The 21758-nt window shown below is 43.1% G+C and overlaps 1 non-coding gene across 1 annotated transcript; it reads left to right on the forward strand.

Moving 5' to 3' along the window:
• Positions 1 to 17400: 17400 nt before the first annotated feature.
• TRNAM-CAU (transfer RNA methionine (anticodon CAU)) lies at positions 17401 to 17472 on the forward strand. Its single transcript has one exon. It is a non-coding gene; the product is annotated as a tRNA-Met (tRNA).
• The last annotated feature ends 4286 nt before the right edge of the window (positions 17473 to 21758 follow it).

Consider the following 21758-nt stretch of genomic DNA (forward strand, 5'->3'; position numbering starts at 1 on the left):
GAGGTTCACTGTTCAGCTGGGGATTGGACAGCCCCATAAAAAAAAACGGGACTAATGAGGCACAGCAGTCCAGGGACAAGGACCAGAAGGCAGAAGGGGACAGGAAAGCTGGTGATAGGGAACCCAAGGATGAGTAAAGACAGTGTTGATGTGTAGTGGGGTTGTTAACCATTGTCATAGGGCAACATGTGTACTAATTGTTTAATGAGAAACTATGTTGTTCTGCAAACCTTCATCTAAAGTGAGAACAGCAGCACAACTGGAAGAACGTAATCGATGTCACTGAACTGTGCATGTAGAAATTTTTGAAATTCTGTATCTTTGGCTATGTATATTTTCACTAAAAAAAGAAAAAAAAGGTCGAGAAGGGAGAGGGTTGACATGTCGTGGGGTTGTTAAATAATGTCATAAAACTATATGTGTACTGACAAAAAAAAAAAAGAATTTGTTTTAAAAAACTAGTTAAATTTTTTTTAAAAAAACCATGAATGGGCATCAGTGGCTTGTAATCCCATGTGGACCTCCATTTTCGCCACTAGTGGATCAAGAGGACTTACACAATTCTTCTGATGTTTCAAATTCTCTTACTTATCATTTGATGATAAGAGTAAATTTAATTGGCTGTCCCTTATATTAAATCAGACCATATTTCAGATTCTGTATATTTTGAGAGGATAAAGGGTAGAGGAGGCAGAAACTAGTACTTATTGAGAGTCTGATATAAATGACTCGTTCTATAGATGCAAACATCTTTTCTGTATTGTTAGAAAAGCATTTTCAATTAAGCAGTGATATCAAACTTTTGCTTGGTGTAAAGAATGGAAGAAGGATTGCATATAATTAAAACAAGTAACTCTTTAGAGGAGTTTTACTATAAAAGATGAGAAATAAGATATTAGCCAGTAGAAAATGTGGGGTTTAGAGATTAATTTTTAAAAGATAGCTAGATAATGACCTTGCTAGAAGAGTGCAAAATAACAGAGAGCCAAAGAGGTTGAGATTGCAACAATCCAAATCTTTCTCTTCATGGCGGCAGAACAGGATGGAAAGCTGAGAGGGTGGGATATTACTCAAAACAAAAAAATGTTAGAGGATGCTATTTTTGAGAAGCCTTTATCAGGGGACACAAAGTTGTTAATTATTGTGATTTGGTGATATATAATTAGGAAAAAGGGAGCCACAACTTCTATGACTACATAGTACTAGCAGATTTTTTAAAAAAGGATTAGTCATGATTAATATTAAATGTTTCAATTTTATATTATGAAAATTATTGCTAATTGTGTTCTTCTTTTGCCCTTCTGCATTGGTATGAATTAAACATTTTAAAGATAAATATTCCTATTTTATGTTTGGGAAATTTTAATTATGAAGAAAATTAAATTTGGAAGCAAAAATTAAAGGAAATATTTACCCATATTTTTCATAATAAAATAAATTATATTAACTACCATTGCATACACTGAGTACACTGTTTCTCCTTGCTTTGTTGTTGTTAGCTGCTGTCAAGTTACTTCCTCCCCCACCCCCATGGTGACTCCATGCACAATGGAACAAACCACTGCCTGGTCCTGTGCCACACCCATGATCAGTTGTGGACTGGACTGTTGGGATCCACAGCATTTTCATTGGTGTAGATCACTAGGCCTTTCTTCCTAGTCCATCTTAGTCTGGAAGCTCAGCTGAAACCTATTCAGCATCATAGCTAAAGCCCTCCACTGACAGATGGGTGGTGGTGCCCATGAGATGGTACAGTGGCAGTTCAGTGGTAGAATTCTCACCTTCCATGCAGGCCACCTGGGTTTGATTTCCTGGCCAGTGCACCTCTCCTTGCATACTACCTACATAAAGTGGTGTCAAGTAAAATTTCATATGATTATTGAATATCCATATAACCTTAATCTATAACATACCCTCCAGAAATCCTAGAGATCTACATCCCGTTGCTGTCAAGTTGATCCCAACTCATAGCAAACATATAGGCAGAGTAGAACTGTCCCTGATGAATTTGCTGCCTTATTTTGGTTAGAAATCCAACCAAAGGTGAGAGATGGTTATGTCAGGATGTGGGTGAAAGGTGTGATTTCAATAAAAGGGCACCTTCGGGTCCAGATCCCTTCAGATGCAGCTAGGAGTCTTCAGAATTGGATGCCTGAGAAGAGGTCCTCAATTTCAGAGGTTAGTTTCAATTTTCTACTTTTTAAAATAGCTCAGTAGAAGTCATTTCAAAGTGGGTTGTGTGCTTGCTGTGGTGGATGGAGTTTACACAGCACGATATGTAAGTAATTGACGTTCTAGATTGCATAGGAGTTGTCTCACACACATCTCTTTTATAGAGTGTCTCTGCCCCCTTATTGGACACCTCCTTTTCCCCCCTCAAAAAAAAAGATAGCACACATCTTAGGGAACCACCATTCCTTGAGTTGAACTGAAGGGAGTCCAATTGTGAGGACATTTTAGAAGAATTATTGAGGACTCCAGTGGGCTCCTCCTAAAAAATAAAGGTATCTGTGCCACATCACAGGGCCGTTTAAAATTTTGTTAAAGTTCTCACCCTTTCCTTCAAATGAGGTGTCAAACAGTCCCAAGGGTCATTGTATCCATTGCTGGCTATATTAATTACTCCACAAATTCAGTCACAATTCCATTGAATATTCTGTTACCTGGAGACTAAACTGTAAAGTTAATGTCCAACAATTTGTATATAAAATAAAATGGGAAGGAGAGAGAAGAAAAACAATGTTTAGCATATACAAATAAACACATACATATAATACAGAAAATATGCAAGACTACTACAGTTCTCATTTGGTAATTGATTATGAAGTCCTGATATCAATGGCTTTTTCTGTTATTCTTCTCAGCTGGGGCTGTTGTTGGTTGAGTGGATTCCAACTCATGGCAATCCTGTGTTACAGAGTAGAACTGCACCCTGTAGGGTTTTCTTGGCTATAATCTTAACCGAAGCAGGTCTCCAAGCCTTTTCTTCTGCAGTACCGCTCGGTGGGTTCTAAATGCCAACCTTTAGGTTATCAGTCAAGCCCAAACCGTCTGAGCCACCTAGGGACCTTGTAACTGTAGTATAGCTCCACCAACCTGTAAGCTGATTCTGCCCCCGCCCTTCAGCCAGAACTTCAGCCAATCAGGGTTCTTTACCTGGTGAAGTTACCCAAACCTTCATTCCCGAAGGCTCAGAGTTGTCAGTCATCTGTCTCTCCCCAGTCCCCTGCCCCCTACTCTGTAACGCATGGAGTAACCATGAGTCAGCATCTACTTGAAGGCAACTAACAACAACAACAGTTTTCCATTTACTTTTACTATTAGGGATGAAATACTAAGACGTGCCCTATAGAATCCCTTCCTTCGAGACATAATACTTCTTATCACCATTGTGTGGAAGCAAACTGATATCACCTTAGTAACCAGCATCATGTTTTAAATCTCCCCTCCCACCAAGGACCGCTTTGTTTCCTGGCCTCAACTTCAAGCTGAGCTGGATTCTGAATCCTGGGAAATTTCAGGGAGAAAGACGTTTCTTGTAATGGCCTCAGTGTCCAATCCACAGACCATTCTCTACACACATGCAGTAATCCCACCTTAAACCCTCAACCCCGCCCTGCCCTACCCTGAGCGTTCTGCATCAAGTGGAACTTGGTGTTGATCCCATGGAAGAGAAGCTCCTGGCAGTGAGCTAGGGCCATGAGCATTTCCAACTGAGGGGAATGCATTTGAGTTGAACAGCCTAACATTAAACCCTACTGAGAACCAAGTCCCAGGGTGTCTGGGGCAGGTATGGTAGAAACTAGAAGGGAAAGAACAGTCATGCAAATCAGGTAATTAAGTAGTCTCTGGCTGACAGAAATCTCTGTGCAGATGAGAGCAAGAAACTTATCATATTCATCTTTCCCCACCTCCCACTTCACTCCATCCACACATCTATCTGCTTCCCCCATTGATGATTTTGGCAAACATTGTCTAGCAAGAATAAAATTGGCAGAGATCTCTGGTGTCTTATAATTGACACTAGAGGAGTCATCGCCACTTGGTTTGCAGGTGCAGTCCTTCTCCTTCTTAGCAGAGGACTAACACGTCTTGCTCTGGCTCTCAGAGTTCCACTGGCAGGGTGCAGGCAGGAAACCGTAGAGTTACATGTGTTTCTATACAGGGAACCAGGCTGCCAATATGCTGAGGTCAGAACAGACTTCCCTTTACAGGTCGAGGTTGGAAGAGAGAGGGTTAAAGTTCTTTTGGTCCATCCAAATGTAAATCTATATCCTGTAAATCTAAAGCACAGAATTCCTGATGCAAATTTAAGAGCCAACTTTCAAAGACTGAAAATTCCCAGCCGTTTTCAAACCCATGACCGTGATAGGTAAACATACTAACCACTACACTACAAAGACCCACCTTAAGAGATAACATCTAAAAACCAGCTATTGAAAATCTTATGGAGCACAGTTCTCTGACACACATGGGATTGCCATGAGTCAGAGTTGAGTTGAAGACGATGGGTTTTGGTTTAATCTTGCTTTTGGGTGGGGGCTTGGAAGTTCTACTCCTGATGCTGGAGAGTTGGAAGTTCTACTCCTGATGCTGAAGAGACTTTTGAACACATCAAAACCCTCTCCCTCCTTCCTGGTCACTCACAGAGGAAGCAGAAATTGCAAACAGAGGTTCAGATGCAAGAGGACAGGGAGCCGGGCTACTCATCAACCCAAACAAAGTACTTGGCATGGTGGGTGTTGCAGGGGCAATGGCTGGCAGGTCTGGCGGCATGGCAGACCTGTCAGCTTGAGAGGTCAGAGGTGGCCTGGTGATGTCAGTGACCTGTGATGTGGGAGTAGTATGAGTCAGCAGGATGAAAGCAGCTAGTGCCTGGAAGGGGCTCTGACAGTGCGGACCCAAGGGGAACCAGCAGGCCAATGCCTTCAGAGGCAAATGAGTCACACTGTTTGCCTCTCCAGTAGACCATGGGAAGGTCAATTGACCTGGAGACTCCGGCATTTTCTTTAAGCTTTCCAGCTGAAGATGGAGCTGTCCCTGGTGAGAGACACAGAAGGCTGAATATCAGGCCAAGTGTCAGTGACAGCGTCTGTGGTGGCCTCAGTCTTATTCTCTCTGGCTTTGTTGCTGCACTGGAGGCCAGCTTTCTTCTCCAAGGCTAGGTCCTCAGAGGGGACTGAATAACCAAGCTGGGGAGGTGCGGTCATGGTCAGCTGATTCCAGGGCTGATGGTAGCAGCAGAATCTGATTTTGCTGCCCAGAACTGCCAAGTGTTGTTGGGATTACCTTGTCTGATACCAGTGGAGCTGGAGAGTGAGACGAACTTCCTTTTCTCCTCTTTGCTAGCTGCTCCACTGGCTGGGTTGATAAACTGGGACCTTGTCTCTTCCATGGCTCTAAGAAATCTCCAGCAGACCTGTAGGAGCTCCTAATGGTAGTTCGTTTTGAGCTGGTCAAGGAGATCATGGAGGATGGACAGTTTTTCTTACTTAAGCTGTGATCTGAGCTCCAGGAGTGGAGGTTTCTCTTGAGGGTCCCAGACCTGGGCACAAAGAAAGGGCTCAATTTTTCACTAAGAGAGGAATAGTCTGGTCTCGGGGCTTCTCTTACTGTCCAGGCTCTCAGGGTATATGGATCTTCCACCTTCTCTCTCCGTTTCTTGCAGTCTCTGAGGGCCCTCAGCACTTGTCACTTTTGCATACGGGTCTGGGGGCTCCTAAGAGGGTGGGAACCCTGCAAAGAGGATGAAGGGGGGCACTCTTTGCTCAAGAGGAGCGATCTTAATTGTCACCTGGCTCCACATTGCTCTGGGGTGCCGAGCTGACCAAAGCCTCAGCCTAAAGTAACTTTTCCGGCGGTCGGAAAGGACCAATGCCAGTCGCCATGAGTCAGAATCAAATGGACGGCAACTGACAACAACAACTTAATGGAATTTTGGGAATGTGCCTCCAAGCCTAAATGAGCACCTACGCGGTGCGATGGGCGGGATTCCGGTAGGGCGACCTCCTGGTGGATGTGCGTGGCGTGGCCGGGTGGAGCCGTGGACGTGGTGAGTGCGCCGAACGCTGTCCGGGCGCCCAGGCAGGCGGGACGCCGTACACACTGGCCTCTCAGGCAGGTCATTGTACTTCTGGACTGGGGACCGCGACCGGCTCCTGATTCGCCCAGGTAACTGCCCACCGGGAGTGGTACCGCAGTTTCAGCCTTCTAGTGCGGTTGTTCGTGGACGCGGCCGCAAGCGAAGCGAAGCGCGCGCAGTGTTGGATTGACCGTTGGGGTCCTGGCGCGAGGAAAGAGCGCTGGTCTCCAGGAGTTTGGAACCGTCCTGCCCCTGGGCCCCGCCCCGGCCAGGTCGGCACCCAGCTGACCCAGGGGACACGCGGGGCCTACGCTGCCGGGACAGATGCCCCACAACTTTGATGCCGAGGCAGGGAGCTCGTGCCTCTACTCTGTCCTCTGCTGGCTGCTGCGCGCTGCCCGGGGTCCTTCGGCCAGGCTTCCGCAGTGCCCTTAGACGGCCGCGTGGCCCGGGTTCACGGAGCAGCGTAGACAGAAGCGAGTGGGGGCCAGGCTGCACCTGGCCTACACAGTCAGGGCACCCGAGCAGGCCTATCCGCCTGCCTGTGTCCCCCCGTTCAAGAGGGGAGAGCAACCCAAGGTCCGCAGGGTGAGTGTGCGCGGCACTTGTGGGTGCTCAGGACTGGTGACCTGGGGACTGTGGGCCACGTGGAGCGGGTACGGCCGCGAAGAACAACAGCAGCACTGGAGGCGGAGGAGACTGGAGGCGGGGTTTGCTGGTGCGCAGCCGGGCAGCAGCCGGCGCAGGGGTCCCCGTCATGCCCTGTAGGTGTCCCTCAGCCACTCAGAACAGGAGCTCGAAAGGTGTCACCTCCTCCCCCCACTGGTGTCTTCCACAGGCCGAAGACCAGACGAGTTGTGGGATGACTTCAACGACAACATGCATGAAGAAAGCAAGAGGTCATTAAAAAGACAGGAAAGAAAGAAAAGACCAAAATGGATGTCAGAAGAGACTCTGAAACTTGCTCTTGAACGTGAAGTAGCTAAAGCAAAAGTAAGAAATGGTGAAGTGAAAGAACTGAAGATTTCAAAGGGTGGCTCGAGAATACAAAGTAAAGTATTACAATGACATGTGCAAAGAGCTGGAGATAGAAAACCAAAAGGGAAGAACACAGTGAGCATTTCTCAAGCTGGAAGAACTGATGAAAAAATTCAAGCCTTGAGTTGCAATATTGAAGGATTCAAACGTCTCAGGAAGCATCAAAAGAAGATGGAAAGAATACACAGACTCACTATACCATAAAGAATTGGTCGATGTTCAAACATTTCAAGAGGTAGCATATGATCAGGAACCGATGGTACTGAAGGAAGAAGTCCAAGCTGCACTGAAGGCATTGGTGAAAAACAAGATTCCAGGAATTGACGGAATATCAACTGAGATGTTTCAACAAACAGATGCAGTGCTGGAAGTGCTCACTCAACTATGCCAAGAAATTTGGAAGACAGCTACCTGGCCAACCGACTGGAAGAGACCCATATTTATGCCTATTCCCAAGAAAGGTGATCTAACCGAATGTGGAAATTATTGAACAATATCATTAATATCACATGCAAGTAAAATTTTGCTGAACATCATTCAAAAGCGGCTGCAGCAATTCAGGCCAGATTTAGAAGAGGATGTGGAACCATGGATATCATTGCTGACGTAAGATGGATCCTGGTTGAAAGCAGAGAGTACCAGAAAGATGTTTACCTGTATTTTATTGACTCTGCAAAGGTATTCCACTGTGTGGATCATAACAAATTATGGATAACATTGTGAAGAATGGGAATTCCAGAACACTTAATTGTGCACATGAGGAGCTCGTACATAGATCAAGAAGCAATTGTTCGGATAGAACAAGGGGATAGTGCGTGGTTTAAAGGCAGGAAAGATGTGCATCAGGGTTGTATCCTTTCACCAAAGCTATTCAACCTGTATGCTGAGCAAATAATCCAAGAAGCTGGACTATATGAAGAAGACCGGGTCATCAGGATTGGAGGAAGACTCATTAACAACCTGCATTATGCAAATGACACAACCTTGCTTGCTGAAAGTGAAGAGAACTTGAAGCACTTACTGATGAAGATCAAAGACTACAGTCTTCAGTATGAATTACACCTCAACATAAAGAAAACAAAAATCCTCACAACTGGACCAATAAGCAACATCATGATAAAAAGAGAAAAGATTGAAGTTGTCAAGGATTTCATTTTACTTGGATCCACAATCAACACCCATGGAAGCAGCAGTCAAGAAATCAAATGATGCATTGCACTGGGCAAATCTGCTGCAAAAGGCCCCTTTAAAGTGTTGAAAAGCGAAGACTAGGGTGCGCCTGACCATGGTATTTTCAATCGCATCATATGCATGCGAAAGCTGGACAATGAATAAGAAAGACAGAAGAAGAATTGACGCCTTTGAATTGTGGTGTTGAAGAATATTGAATATACCATGGACTGCCAAAAGAACGAACAAATCTGTCTTGGAAGAAGTACAGCCAGAATGCTCCTTAGAAGCAAGGATGGCGAGACAACATCTTGCATACTTTGGCCGTGTTGTCAGGAGGGATCAGTAGCTGAAGAAGGACACCATGCTTGGTAAAGTAGAGGGTCAGCAAAAAAAAGGAAGACCCTCAATGAGATGGTTTGACACAGTGACTGCAACAATGTGCTCAAGCATAACAACAATTGTGAGCATGGTGCAGGACTGGGCAGTGTTTCATTCTGTAGTACATAGGGTTGCTATGAGTTGGAACCAACTCAACGGCACCTAACAACAACACAATGATGTAATTACCTCCATGATGATATCTGATATAAAGTGATCACCTCCATGATGGGATCTGCTGTGAGTAGCCAATCAGTGGAAAGGGAGTTTCCTTGGGGGTGTGGCCTGCATCCAATATATGTGGACTTTCTGGCAGTGCTCACTGGCTTTTGCTGTGATCTGAATCTTGCATTCGGCTTGTCAGCATCTGACTTCCAGTTCTTGGAACTTGGACCAGCAACCTGCTGTCTGACCTGTGGATTTGGGTTCATCAGCCCCTGCAGCTACATGAGTCAGGAGAAGCCTCCAGCTTGACGCTTGACCCACAGAGTTGGGACTTGCCAGCCTCTACAACTGTGTGAGCCATTTCTTTGAGATAAACCTCTCTCTCTCTATATATATATATCTATGTACACTTCACTGGTTTTGCTTCTCTAGAGAATGCAGTCTAAGACATCACTCCTTCTTTTCCTTTAATTACTATTTCATTCTCAAAAAAGTTATTGATACAGGTTCACAAATACTAATTACCACAATACTGTAGCTATAACATCAGAAAATTTGACAAAATCAGCAACTATAAAAACACTGGTAGCAACGACAACAACAGCACGTGCAGATGAAATTACATGATTCCAAGCGTCATTGGAATTGAGTAATAATGACGGCACTGACCAGAGCGCATAAAACAAAAAAAACAAACCCATTGCCTTCGAGTTGATTCCAATTCATAGTGACCCTATAAGACATAGTAGAACTGCCTCATAAGGTTTCCAAAGAGCGACTGGTTGATTTGAACTGCTGATGTTTTAGTAGCAGCTGAGTTCTTAACCACTAGGGCTCCAGAGTACATTACAAGGTTCAAAAAGTAAATTAGCATAGACTTTTAGCCTTGCAGATATTTTGATACATGGAAGCTGGGCTTATGAAAAGTGTTTTTGTTGTTATAACTAACTAGAGGAACATTTTTATTAAGAAATAATAAATTTCTGGTGAAACACTGCACAAAAATTCTATAGACAGTCATTTTGGTGTCACCCCCTCAGACAATGTCACTCAGTGCAGTCTGCACGCTCCTAGAGATGCCACTGCACTCATTGTCTTGCAGCTAGTTCTGGGGTCATGAGGGCTGCTCATGAGTGACATCTTTGTGCACAGTTGCCTCCCTCCCCTTAAGCCTCATCTGGTGAGGCAGGAGATGAACAAGGTTCAAGACACCTTTCGCAGAAATGACACCCTCGGGCACAGTCACGGGGCCTTCCTATTGGCCCTTTCACAGAACCCTGCACCACTATCATCCCGTGGGCTGGGTCTCCCAAGCAGGGCCACATTTGTGCACACTGTCCCCACCCGCCCTGTCGTCCTTCAATTACATATCTTTTTTTTTTTTTTTTTAAGTTTTTTATCATGGCCGTATTTCAAACACCAATATCATAAAGAGCTATGTTATCTTTGTTATTCCTTTCTATCCCTGTACTGTAGTTTATTTGATTAAATCCCATTTGTTGGACAGTCAAGTTGCTCCTATTTTTTCTTTCTCATAAAGATGTTGCTATGAACTCAACCAGCCCTATGCCTAGAGACCTACCATCTGTTATCTTCTCTCTCCAAGGCTGACCACCTGCTTAGATGATCCCCTTGGTGCCTGACCCAAACACCCAAACTCTGCCCCAACTGATCCTAGATAAACTGTTCTCAAGCTGACCACTGTAATAATGAATTTTAAGAGATAATAAATTATAAAAAATAAATTTGCTGAATCTGCATCTGTTAGTGAGGTGATTGGGGCTGAGCTTTCTCAAAGTAGTTTATATATTCATGGGTACTTTTTGCCCCCTAGAACTTTAAGGGCTCTGTGGGAATCAATAGCAAAAAGACAACGGGCCAATAGTTAGTGTGGAGCTTAAGAAACTATATTTGTGATAATGGGCATGTGTATCATTTGTAGTAGAATCTGTAACATATCCCCACTAAAATGAAATAAATATAAGAAGTGCATAGTCGCAATTAATAAATGGGTAGCAAAGTGGTTAGGGAATGACAGAGAGCAAGAGAGTCATGCCCCGGTAAAATGCAATATAGATTTATTGTATCCCAAAAATGTTGGCAAAAAATGATAATCAAGTCTCTTCTGTAAACTCAATAAAAGTTCATGGAAATACAAAGCACTGTATTATCACCAATTTACGCCATTTCTATACTAAATGATTCAACAGATTTTTTAGAAGAAAATAAGGAATTTTTTGCTTCTTCATCTGTAAATTTATGTAAAATAACCAACTAGAGCTGAGCCCTGTGCCTAGATTTAAGGGGGCTTCTCAGACATCAGTATTTCCAGTGTGTCTTAATTTATTCCAGAAGTTTTTTATATTCCAATGCAATGAATTATGTTAGTATTCCAAACGGATGAGAGGTGTGATTTCTTTTGAAAAATTTGAGAAAGGTGGATTTTACAAGGAAAACTAGTAAAGGGAGAACCTGAGGCACTCCTGACAGATGTGTCCACCAATAGGTAAAACATGAGACAGTAAAACTGAAAGTTGTACATTTAGAAACTGATATTTTAAAGAGATTGTGTGACCACTATTGACCCCCTGACACAGACCACCTAGTAGAAGGGCCACTAGCCGCTCTGCATGACCACCACAGGAGGGTCTTAGGCATGGATTCACAATCAAACTCAAAGACACAATAGACTCTCCATCACTAAGTTTACTTATTCTTAAGAACAGATATATAAGATGGGCAACACAACATGAACAGGCCTTGTAACTCTGGTGCAGCTTCTGATAATACTAACTGCTTCATACTGGGATGGGTGATGTCAGTCCATTGTGAAGTGATGAAAAAAACCAGTCAATCTGAAAACCAAATGTCTTATACAATGTTATGGATTGAATTGTCTCCCCCAAAAGTATGTGTTGTAAATTCTAACTGCTGCCGGTGGTTATCTCATTTGTGAATGGGTTGTGTTTGTTATGTTAATGAGGCAGGATTAGGGCATCTTGAGTTGTCTCTTTTAAGATATAGAAGAGATTAAACAAGCAAGCAAGTGAGCAGAGATAGGGAAAGAGAGATGCCAAGCCACATGAAGATCACCCGGGAGCAGAAACTCAAAGAGACAAGGGCCTTCCTCCAGAGCTGACAGAGAAAGAAAGCCTTCCCCTAGAGCTGGCACCCTGAATTTGGACTTCTAACCTCCTAAACTATGAGAAAATAAATTTCTGTTTGTTAAAGCCACCTATTTGTGGTATTTCTGTTAGAGCAGCACTAGATAACTAAGACATCCATGTCTTATCCATTTCAAGGAACATGAGAGAAAGAAGGAGGTAAGAATGAGAAAGCAGTAACAAGAAAAATATCTCTACAGGTTAAATATGCAAAAGAAAAGCAATGGTTTGTAATGAATCTTCTGGTCAGTTTTATGAGGTTAGAAAATAAATGATAGGACTTTGGAGAAGACACACTGCTCTGACTGAGGGATTATTAGAAAAACTTAAAAATCAGTACAGCAACAAATACTGTTTCAAATATAATTACGAGACGGAATCTTACACAAGGATTTTAAGACCACATTAGTAAACTTACAGGTGCAATCAAAAAAAGATGTTTCTTGAGTAGATCAATCTTTTTTACTTAGTCATCTTGTTGCAAATAAGTTACTAGTAGGGTATAAGGCCCAGAGAATAATCCTTAAGTGGGGAGGAAGAGTTTATAGTCAGCAGTGAAAAAGAACCGTGAACCTTCTGAAAAGCTTTGTAAAATTTTAAGTGTTTGGATCTGTTATGGCTTGAATTATGTCCCTCCAAAATATGTTGTAAATCCTAACCCCTATACCTGTGATTATAATTTCATTTGGGATTAGGTTTTCTTTTGTTATGTTGATGGGCAGTATGAGTGTGGGGTGTGTTTTAAATCAATCTGTTTTGAGATATAAAAGAACATACTGAGCAAGCAAGCAAGCACAGATGGGGGAAGATAGGTGCTCTGCCACATGAGATCTCCAAGGAACCAAGAAACAGAAGCTGAAAAGAGACAAGGACCTTCCCTAGAGCCAGGGCCCTGAATTCAGACTTCTAGCCTCCTAAACTGTGAGAAAATTAATTTTTGTTTGTTAAAGCCAGCTACTTGTGGTATTTCTGTTAGAGCAGTATTAGATAACTAAAGCAGGATCTAAAGCACTTTTCTAGGGGAGTGTATTTTGATCTCCCGATTAAAAAGGCAGTACCGGTGGTCTGATGCTTAAGGTGATCAAAACTTAATTGAATCTCTTCCCACAGGTTCAAACCTGGCGGTTACAATCCTGTTCTACGTTTTGGCGATAGGAAATCGCAGGCTGAGCATTTTCGGCCTCTCTCCTGGCAACTTCCTGTTTCCACCATGCCGACAACAAATAGTTCTTAACCATCCTCATCCTGGTTTCCTGACTTGTAGATAATTCCCCGAGTGAGTGACTTGTACATAATTCGCTGGGTTTTTTGTAGATAGTTCGCTGAGTGACAGCTTAAGTGAGAGCCACCTTAAAAAGAAAAAAACAAAAACCAAACTTGTTCAACCTTATACGATAGAGTAGAGCTACCCCACAGAGTTTCCAAGGAGTAGCTGGTGGATTCAAGCTGCTGACCTTAGCAGCTGAAGCTTTAAACCTTACTGCACCACCAGGTATCCCAAACTTGCAAGGTCCCACGAAGATTTGAACTCGGACAGCTGGATTCAAAGTCCAGAATGCTAACCACTACACCACAGGGCCGCCACTCATGATGATTAACCTTTCAAACCTGGGTGTGCAAAGAACCTTTTCAGGAAATCAGAGTAGACTGGGCGAGTCACCAGCTGGTTTTGCGCCTTAACCAGTGTCCACGAGGTGGCGCCTCCTTCCGAATCTAGCGCTTCTTTATGTAAACTGAGAAAGGACTGTCCTGCTGGAACACAGCGCCCAGGGGAGCAGCGAGAACGCAGTTAAAGTGACAGAGCTGCTCGCCTGCGTTTGTTCAGGAAGAGAGGTCGGCCCACCAATAAAAAAAGCAGTTGTCGTGGAGTCTATTCCAACTCAAGGCGACCCCAAGTGTGTCAGAGTAGAACTGTGCTCCTTAGGGCTTTCAATGGCTGATTTTTCAGAAGTTAGTCGCCAGGCTTTCTTCTGAGGTGCCTCTGGGGGGACTCGAGCTTCCAGCCGTCATCAAAGCTCTTTCCTAAAGTTCTCTTGGAGCTTGACAGTCTGAGCCGCTAACGAAGTAACAAGATAACTGACTTGTAAAATTTCACAACCTGCAGGCCCCGTATGAACTCGGGGATGGGGATGCGTAAGGCAGTGGCGGAAAAACATCTATAGGTCTATCTGGCATCCTCACGGGGCGTCTTTCGTGATAGCAGGATGGGGAACCCGGAACCCTGCTTCAATTCCGAACCTGGAAAACTGCTGATTTCCTTCAATTACCCTCTCTAACCTTCCACTAAAGAATCTGCCCATCCCCTCACCACTCCCTTTATAATAAATAACCCACGGCACAAAAATTCTCTCCCAGCCTTGTTGTTTAATCACACCTATTTCTGTTTCTGGTAAATACTAGTTTTCCTGAAGTGATTTCTCTAAAATTCTTACTTTACCTTTCCTCAAGAGCTCCAATTCTTTTGCAGTCCCTGCAATGTATCAGCACTGTCCCCATTTCCTTTCCACCCTGGGTTCTCCGTGTCCATTTGACCAGGTTTCCTGTCCCTTCCTGCCTTTTTGTCTTTACTTTTGAGTAGGTGTTGCCCATTTGGTTTCCTATACTTGATTGAACTCAGAAATACGTTCCTCACAGTGTGTTATTGTTTTATAGGCCTGTCTCATCTTTGGCTGAAAGGTAGACATCAGACTTGGATTCAGTTCTAAGTTAGCAGGATGTCGAGGGGGCCATAGTCGGTGGGGGGGTTCCTCCATTCTCTGTCAGACCAGTAACTCTGGTCTTTTTATCTGAGTTTGAATTTTGTTCTACATTTTTTCTCCTGCTCTGTCCGGGACCTCTATTGTGATCCCTGTCAGAGCTTTCTGGCCTCATGCTGGTGGAGGCTGTGGTTCATGTGGTCCACTAGTCTTTCGGACTAATACTTTCCTTGTGTCTCTGGTTTTCTTCATTCTCCTTTGCTCCAAACGTGATGGAACTAATAGATGTATCTTAGATGGCTGCTCACAAGCTTTTAATACCCAAGGTGCATCAAAGTAGGGTGCAGAACATTCTCTTTATGAACTATGTTATGCCAGTTGACCTAGATGTTCCCAAAGACCATGGTCCCCAGTGCTCCACCCCAGTAACTCAGTCCCTCAAGGTGTTTGGATGTGTCTAGGAAGCTTCTATGACTTTGCCTTGGTCAAGTTGTGCTGACTTTCCCTATACTGTGTGTTGTCTTTCCCTTCATCAGTGTTAACACTTGTCTACTATCTAGTGATTTCCCCTCCCCACCACTCCTCTCCCTCGTAAACAACAGAGATTTTTTTTTCCTGTGTGTAAACCTTCTCTTGGGTTTTAATAATAGTGGTCTCACACAATATTTGTCTTTTTGTGATTGACTTATTTCACTCAGCTTAATGCCCTCCAGATTCATCCATGTTGTGAGATGTTTCATGGATTCATCATTGTTCTTTACCTTTACGTAGTATTCCATTGTGTGCATGTACCATAATTTGTTTATCCATTCATCTGTTGATGGGCACTTAGGTTCTTTCCATCTTTTTGCTACTGTGAATAATGCTGCAACGAACATGGATGTGCATATGTCTATTCGTGTGATGGCTCTTATTTCTCTAGGATATATTCCTAGCAGTGAGATTGCTCAGTCATATGGTATTTCTATTTCTAGCTTTTTAAGGAAGCACCTTATCATTTTCCATAGTGGCTGTACCATTTTACATTCCCACCAGCAGTGCATAAGAGTTCCAATCTCCCTGCAACCTCTCCAATATTTGTTACTTTCTGTTTTTTTGATTAACATCTGTAATGTCGAGGTGTGATGGTATCTCGTTGTAGTTTTGATTTGCATTTCTCTAATGGCTAATGATCACAAGCATTTCCTCATGTGTCTGTTAGCTGCCTGATCTTTTACCTTTTAGAAACGAGGCAGTATTCTGTTAAACATCATGGACATGAAGTTGAGCACTGCAGGTGAAGTGTGTGCCTCAGTCTCCTCGCCTGTAAAATAGAGATAAAGATACCTTCACCACATTTAAGTGTGCTGAGTAGTAAATGAGGTAATGCACTGCTTGCCACGTGGCAAGCACTCAGTCTCATCCTCCCACTTCCTCTCTCATTTTCCAATGAAAAGTGGAGGCCAGGGCCACAACCTTAAAAGCCTTGAGATTTTTGGAAAATCCTTAGCAGAGGGGACCGAGGAGAGGAGTCCTAGCTTTTGGTTATAAAAAGGTTTTCCATCCAGATTTTTGTCTGAAGCAGGTTGAGTTCAGATGGGGAGGTTCCTGAGTCTCCGGAGGCTTTACACTAGTGGAGTGAGAGGTCAGTGAAAATGTTTGCCCCAGGAAAGAGCAGCTGGGGCATTAAGGGAAGGTGATAAATCTCATCCCTGTAGTGTACGTGGGGAGTCTATGTTGTAATGGTCAATACTCAAGACTTTGAATTTAGTGGTCCTATGTCAAGTTCTGGTGGAACCTGGTTCTGATTTTCTCAGATTCAGCTTGTCCACATGAATCATTCCAGGGAGTTTTCTCATGCTCATGTTTTGTAACTTCCTTCTAACCCCAAATCTATCTGCCAACCCCAGTGTCTCAACCTGTGTCTTAGAGAAGGAAAAGAGAAAATGCAAGTGGAGTTGCTGGAGAGAAATGGCTATCAACAGTGCCTACCCCAGGACTGGGAGAACAAGTCTTGAAGGAAGATAGATGTGGGATAGACAGGAGAAGGAAGTTAGTGAAAAAGGCAAGAAGAAAGCTGTGGGAGGGCTTTGGCCAACATAACCCAGGATGAAAGGATGTCACGGGTCTCTGTGAAGGCCATCGGCCTGGGAGAGCAGATAGTTGCGAAGGGCGAGAGAGAAAACTGTCCGCGGACATGACTCCAACGGGATCGGAAGTCTTTCCTCACGAATCCAAGCGCAGAGGCTGGCGCCGGTACACCAGGTGCCTGGGAAGCTGCAAACAGTAGTTAAGTTAGTTCATACCCGGAAAAACTTTCTAGCTTTCTGAAAGTAGTTTTGCTGAGGACAGGAAACGAAAGAGTGAGCTGATGAATATACTCGTTCTCCTGGGCAGCAAATCTGACTTCATGCCTTCCCATATTCGCGCCAAGCAAGGACTGCTGAAGGCTTTGCTCGACTTGTTCTGCCAGTTCCTCCTCTGAGCTCAGAGCAGCTCCTAAAGATAATGTGTACGAGCAGTTTGGGAAAGCGCAACTCGGAGGGGGCTGCTAGGGTCCTCTGGTTCCTGAGGCACTCAATCTTACAGAGGCCAATAGAGGAGAGGCGAGCGACAGGGAAAGAGAAAGTAAAAGAGAAGCAGATAAGAAAATACACAACATTTACTCCGGCAGTGACTAATCATTTACATGATAAAGAAGAAAAGCAACCACACCGTAACAGCTAGCAGAGTGGCGCAGCGGAAGCGTGCTGGGCCCATAACCCAGAGGTCGATGGATCGAAACCATCCTCTGCTAAGCGCGGTTTTTTCAAGTGGCCTCCGAGAAAATCTGTTTTATTTCATAAATTTTTTTTTTTTCTGAGATGGCACTTAATTTCTACAAATGTGTTTTTTTCTTTTTCTATGATTGAGCAGAGAAAATATAAAATCAGAAAAAATTCTAAGAAAGAAATAAACTTACAATTAAATGTAAACTATGATGCAACCTTCAAAGACCTAAAAACCTTTATTTAATCGGTTATAGTGGTATCGATGCCATTTGAGTGCTTATAAGAAAATGGAATTTAGGGCCTAGGAAAGTAAATTAAGTGTCTGGTTAACAAAACTAATCTACTGAAAAAGCAGTCGCAAGTAAATATGATTGAGCTCTTTCACCAGTGATGGTTTTTTCTGCTTATTTTCTTGCCATTTGATATAATATTGGAGGGATATCCCTTGTCAAATTGTTTTCTTTAGAGACTTTATTGGGTTTAATGGCACCTGTGATTATTAAGGTTGTGTGTCAACTTGGCTGGGCCATGATTCTCAGTGGTTTGGCACTTATGATGTAGTCTGACAGTCGTATAATGATGTAATCATTTCCATGATGAGATCTGATACAATGTGATCACCTCCATGATGCGATCTGCTTTGAGTAGCCAATCAGTTGAAAGGCGCTTTCCTTGAGGGTGTGGCCTGCATCCAATATAGGTGGATGGCAAGGTTCCTGGGCTTTTGCTATCTCTGGATCCTGCAGCTAGCCCCTGATCATCTGACCTCCAGTTCTTGGGACTTGAGCTAGCAGCTTACCTGCTGATCTTGGAATTCATCGGCCTCCAAAGCCTGTGAGCCAGAGTTGTGTTTTCTGACCTGCCAGTCTTGGGTTTGCCCCTGCAGCTACATGAGTCAGGGGAAGCCTCCCGCCTCTATAACCCTGTTAGCCATTTCCTTGATATAAATCTCTCTCTCTCTCTCTTTCTCTCTGTCTCTATATAGATGCTTTACTGGTTTTTCTTCTCTAGAGGATCCAGCATAAGACAGCACCCAAGTCTTTACTATGTGTAAGGTAACTAAACAGAGGTCCAAAGGACTGGAATCCAACTCCTCAGATTTTTCTACTCCAGGCTACCGGTTTATATGTATGCTTATCAGCAGCATAGTTTGGTCTCAGCTCTTTACCAGAAGCTGGAAATTACAAAACGAAACATTATTTGAGTCTCCAATCCTCACCCCCTTTTTCTTTCCTTAGTTCCCTGTGCCTGAAAATTTTGAATAATCTATGGAAAGAATGCTCTAGGGGAAGTAAACTGTATTCACAAGAAAATTTAATCAAAAGATTTTAGCATTGTCATAAGTACAAATAGAAGAAAATAAAACTGAATAGTTTTAAAAATGGATACAAGGAAATTAACATGACAAAGTTATTATTTCAACTTAGCAGGCAAAAGTGACTTTTTAATAAATTGTAATGGCACAACTGACTTTGCCTAAGGAAGAAACGAAGAGGGATATTTGCTTTCCAACCATGTAAGAATTCAAGTTCCAGATATATCAGTGATTTAAACACGTAATATAAAATAACAAAACATTTAGATGAAATTAATAAGAAAACATAGAAGAAAAAATATTTACTTGGAAACTATAGCATTAAAATATTTGAGTAACAAAGACTTAATAAAGATACTCTTAAATGAATGTCTACACAATCATAATAAAAATAAAACCATATTAAATGAAATATACATGAATGGGAAATTCACAGAAGGAAAAAAAATCCACTTGAAAAATAGAAATGAAAGTCTGAGCATGGGATAATGGGAAGCAGACTGCTTTGCTTCATGACCTCATTGCCTCTGAGGTGTTCCAAGGTGGAACTCACCAAGAATAGTGCTATTCTAACCCCTTAGAGTCTTTACAAATTGTCACAGTATTTTTGTGCTCTTACATGTTGTTTTCCAGTGCACTTCTAAAATTGTTGTTCATAAACTTAAATCAGTCCAAAGAATGTAAGTGCCAGAAAATTGTAAAATCTGAACATTAAAAGAGTTCAATCACTCATTGAATTTTGTCCATTGGAACCTAAAAACTCTTAAGATATTTGACACACACTTAATATCGATTAAAAAATACTTGACACACTTTTATTTAACAGATGGAAAGTGTTCACAAATCCCCCTTCTTTCAAAGGTGTTTCCATTCCGTATCTGTTACAGAATTTTATCCTGATAAAAAGCATCTTTATTTTTAAAGGCAGTTATTGATAATCCTATCATACCACTCTGCAGCAGAAAATATATATTAGAATAGGGATATGATTTTTATTTATTTCCAGTAACCATATTCTTTTAAGTGTTTTTTGTCTGGTTTGAGTTATCTTTACATTTAGTAGTAGTATACAATCAATCCATCAGCCGTCAATCAGTTTGTTGTACTGTGGTGGCTTGCATGCTGTTATGGTGCTGGAAGCTATGTCACTGGTATTTCAAAGCCCATCAGGGTCACCCATGGTGGACAGGTTTCAGCACAGCTTCCAGACTAAGACAGACTAGGAAGAAAGGCCCGACCATCTACTTCTGAAAATCAGCTAATGAAAACTTTATGGATCACAAACAACAGTACCTTGTCCCACTCGCTTGGCTTTGGGCATGTCATTAGGAAGGACCAATCGCTGGAAGACATCGTATGTAGTGACGTAGTGGGCCAGTGAGGGAGACACCCTTGAGGTGGACTGGCACAATAACTGGAATGATGGACTCCAACATGGTAAGAATGACCCAAGACCCAGTAACATATCCTTCTGTTGTACATAGGTAGCCATGAGTAGGAGTTGACTCCATGGCAGGTAACAACAACGTACAATCAATAAAAATGTATAATTTTTTATAAATACTTACATAAGGAAAATAAAAAACGTATCACTTAATGAAAGGTATAGGACTTTTTCCCTCCTCCAACTAGTTCTTGCATCTGCGGATGAAAACGTCTTGTGGCTGGAATGAGGCGGTTGTGGTGAAAATTACTAGCAAAATGACCAGTAGAGTGTGGAGAGGAGATGGCGATTCAAAAAAAGAATGTCCTAAGTAAGGTCTCACTGAGATTTGAACTTGGATTGCTAAATTCAGAGTCCAGAGTGCTAACCATTATACCATGGGGCCAAACTCTCATTAATTCTCTTTGAACATTTTGATGACCTAGTTCTCCCTCCCTAAATATACCCATGACCCAATAGTCTAAGAGTTAAATGCACATTCTACTTTTCCTCCTCTAGGAGTAAGTCATGGACACTTACTTGTCACATGCCTGCACCAAATAGAATCGTAACGGAAAACATTGATTTCCAAACATCAGGAGTCCCCCCCACCCCGTACCCCTAGGAGGACTGTAGTTCTTCCTTGGGAAATGAGTGACTGAGCCCTAACCTGTGCCAAGTTTTATGGCAAGTGTTTTGTATTCGTTACCTCACCCAAGGCTCACAACAATCCTGTGAAATGGGGACCATTATTGCTGTTTTACAGATGAGGAACCTGAGGTAGAGATCTGAGAGCCTTCACTCTGCTTCGTTGTCAGGTTCTATTTGCTTTCGCGAACATAAGTAGGGTGATGTCTGGTGCTTTTGCCGACGCGTTACGGAAAGATTTTACCAAACGCACAGGGGAGAAGTTCGTGTTTACGGAACACTGAAATAAATGTGCGCGGGCACAGACGCCGCTCTGGAGGAGGATCTCAGTAGCCCTGGGAGCTCAACTCCGGGGGCCGGGGGCCGAGAGGAGGCCCGCGGTGTTCCTACTCCCGTCACCAACGGGAAATGCGCGCAGGCGAAGCCACCAAATGAACCCAAAGAAGATTCTCCGCCGCTGCATCCCATATCCCTTTCCCGCCCACACACAGGTGCCCATATTGCGAAAATCCACAAAACAAACCGTTTTCTTTTCGACGATGAGTCCCGGTGAGTGTCTTGGAGCCGTGTCTTGCTCCAGCATCTTTGTAAACTCCTGCTGTTGGCGTTTAGCTGGTTGAGAGAGATACAATTCTCAGCCCAAGTTTAGGAACGAGCACTTTGGCAGTTTCCTTAGTGGTATACGGGAGCCCTGCTCCACTCCAAGTAGTTTACCTGACGATTCTCATCCGATGAGAGTGGGCTTACTGGAAATTGGATTTCATGCTTTGCAGATTGAGTCTATCTTCCCAGATTTCCCTGGTGGCGCAGTGGCTAAGCGCTCAGGTTGCTAACTAAAAGACCAGCTGTTCAAATCCACAAGCTGCTCCTTGGAAATCCTAAAGGGCAATTCTGCTCTGCCCTATGGAAATCCTAAAGGGCAGTTC

This window comes from Trichechus manatus, unplaced genomic scaffold (assembly GCF_000243295.1).
Source record: "Trichechus manatus latirostris isolate Lorelei unplaced genomic scaffold, TriManLat1.0 scaffold00180, whole genome shotgun sequence".
Classification (NCBI taxonomy): domain Eukaryota; kingdom Metazoa; phylum Chordata; class Mammalia; order Sirenia; family Trichechidae; genus Trichechus; species Trichechus manatus.